We start from the raw sequence: 3,418 nt of genomic DNA, 5'->3' as shown, positions 1-3,418 counted from the left end.
TCGCAAAATCTATAAAGGACTCTTCTATTTCTCAAAAAAACCTGGGTAACAGTTATTCGTCGCCACGCTGTAGATACTAGGGATGTTACGAATATTTTGATATGCTAAACCGGATCATTTTAAACATTCGCATTCGCATCAAATGATGCAATTGTTCAGTACGGCTGCCCTTATACTACATTCATACTTTTTCTTTTATTGCACGCCGTGTCACGGTATTTCACGCGTGAAGGTGAGCGGTTTAAAGAAAAAATCTCGTAACCTCCGTGATCGTAGGGCGACAATAATTAGCGATTGCAAATGTTGGAATCCGGCTGCTGGTGTATTCGTGTAATATTGGCAAATTATGTACATCCATGCGGCTAATCGTAACACACGGTAAGCTGGCTGTGGTCAGTCATGCAGTCATATTGAAAAGGCTGACGATGTAGAGCGCGATTTCACTTCTGTCGCAGCTACTGTGCTTTTCATTCTTTCTGAGATCGTACTGCACGTGAATCGCCAATCATTGAGCATTTAGACTGCGCTTGTCAATATTTGATAATAAGATCTTCGGCATAATGTATCTCGAAAAGTGAAAGTGTACCAACTTCGAAGCAATCGAGTCATAACCGCAACGGATTTGCAAGCGCCAATTTTCTCATTTTGTATTTAATACAAATTCTACAATTTATGTATGCACATACGCATCACTTCTTCATATCCTATTTTATCGCTGTAAAATGTTATAGGTACAGAGATTTTATCAGTACCGTACTGATTTTTCAACTCTTGTACTGATTTTATTCATTTCTTCAATCAGTACGCTAATGTCCTGATTTTTCAAAATTTGTGCTGATTTGTACTGATTTTTCAATTCAAACAAAATACTTTAGGAATTTCTTAGAGTTTTCACATATCGTTGGAACTTCCTTAAACTGTACTATAAAAAGTAAGAAGAAAATAGTTTTATTATAGTTGACATGTTTTAGATAATGTTTGATATGCCCAAGAAATTAAGATCGATTGATAAACAGACGGCAGCGTTGATCCGGATCAACTCGGGAATTAACCGCGGTTGATCCGGATTAAGTCCGAGTTAATCTGGATCAATGCTGCCATCTCTTTAAGCTTTTACATACGCAACTTTGTTTTTTATGTATACATAAATATAAGTATGTATAGCATTTATTTATTTATTTTATGTTTATACATAGCTATTGTAAGAGATTTAGCATCAAGATTCAAATTGATCTTGTTTGCAACTTATGTTTCTTTATTTATTTAATTGTAATAATTTTTATTTAAAATGTAATAACAGAAACAAGTTACATAAAAGTTTAGAAACTTGCACAAATTTCAAAAAAATAATATTACAAAAAAAAATAGTCATACAAATTTCAAACATTTTAATTATGATACAAAAAAGAAGGTAGTTTCATTATCACTTTTTCGTCGCCATATTAACAACCTGGCAATTAAGGTACTGGCCCAATGCAGGCTCATGATTCAATAGTAAAAGGTTTGCTCAAAAAACAGTTCTCTCGCTCCCTCTTGTCAAAATCGGCTTCCTTGGCAAGGCACTGTGTGTGGGTTCGAGTGGTGTGCAAAGCTTTTGTAAGGGAGATAAGGGAGTGTCAAAACTCTAATGTCACTAATGAGCAAACCTTTAAGGGCCATTCACATACAACTTTCCTCTCTTTGCTTGACAGTTCAAACTTTGACAACAAAGCGTGAAACGCAGAAGGTGTTTTTTCTTCCCCGTTCAAATCGACGCGTAATTTACCCCTGACTGCTGGTCATCCTGCAATGAACAGTATTGCCAAGCAAAATAAATATAATGCAAATTTATTTAACGCGGTTGTTTTCAATGGCAAAAATAAAAAAAATTAAGTTAATTGATTAACTGAAACTTTTACTTTAACGAGGTAAGGAGCAAGTGATTTTTGTTTAGCCTTTTATTCGTGTTGTTTAACAAAAAGTCGTGTAAAAAGTAGAGAATCCAAGTTATTTTCTAATCATTCGGCGATCTTTTTTCAAAATGAGAATAAAGAAAAGCTTCTGTGATGCCTACAAAATCCAATTTTTACGTATATGAATCAATCGCACGGACTCTCATTGAGTTTAATAGTATGGGTAAACTAATTTCTCATTAGGTCATTCTTTTTTTGATGAAATTTTATTTTCTTCCATTCAGCATGGAGCAAATAAACTGGAGCCTTAAATAAGCATACGTGGGATTGTATATTCTTATATATTATCGTAGGGAATAATTAACATAATAGTAATTGCTAAATGTACAATGGATGCCTTGTTTAAGTCATAGGGTACTAAAAAAATACATATACATTTGAAAATCTATACGTTATAGTGTATATACATATGCATGTTTTATGCTATTTTCGCAATATTAATAAAATTAAGTAATTTTTCTTTCAACAGCTATAATGCTTCAGGCATTACGAGGATGCCATTTGGTGTGAACCATTTCGGTAAAGTATTCCCACGAGCGCAACTTTGGCCGCAGTATCAACCACAGCCATCGGCGACATATTCGATTTTCTCGGAAAACTCACAGCCGATGCTACAAAGCTGTATATTGAGAGCAAGTTCAAGATTGAGTGAAGAATGCCGTAAAAACTGCATAAAAACCAACCGACTAGATAAACAAATCTAAGCAGAATATTCAATTTATTAATTATGTATACATAAATTAGCAAAAACCACCCATCACGAAGCCTATCATCAAGATATGTATAAATACATTGTATTGCAAATAATTTCATTCAGGTTTTATACACGAAAGGAAGGAGATGATTGTGAAAGTATCTGGTTTTAGGCAATTTACAAAATCTGGCTCAAGTGGCTGTCCCAATGCAGGCTTGCTTTGCACAATTTTCTTGATTCGGTTTGCTTTGTTTAACTTTGGAATATTCTTTAGCCGAATGATGGCTTAGAACGCTGCACAGAGGGGCAAAAAAGGTTGCTGTGGACAAATCAATATTGAGAGCCCAAATATGAACCGTTGCTTTTTTTTTAAATAAAAGATAATTAAATTTCGCGTCGATCTATCCGAGGCGATCTTTTAAATTCAGTTTGTATGGGAGGTGCCACGCCCCCTTTTTCATTTATTCCATGAGTTTGACGTTGATATTATATATCTCTATGCTAAGTTGCAGCACTATACGATGGATACTTCCAGAGATATGGTGTGTTAAAACTTCAGTTTGTATGGGCGGTGTCACGCCCCCTTGATATATCGAAATAACGTTTCATTTATTATCATCCCTTCATAGTCTGGAGTCGATTTCCGAAATTTCAAAAATATTGGTACAGCTGTTCTCGAGTTTTTCGAACCAAGAAAACGGCTTTCAAGATATATATTAGTGTAGATAACAAATTAAATACATTTTTTAATTAAATTGATCCTATGAAAAAA

The sequence above is a fragment of the Rhagoletis pomonella genome, unplaced genomic scaffold (genome assembly GCF_013731165.1).
Source record: "Rhagoletis pomonella isolate Grant_MI unplaced genomic scaffold, Rhpom_1.0 Rhpom_scaffold_00002, whole genome shotgun sequence".
In the NCBI taxonomy this organism is placed as follows: domain Eukaryota; kingdom Metazoa; phylum Arthropoda; class Insecta; order Diptera; family Tephritidae; genus Rhagoletis; species Rhagoletis pomonella.
The sequence above is the reverse complement of the archived record's forward strand: the minus strand, read 5'-3'. Positions refer to the sequence as shown.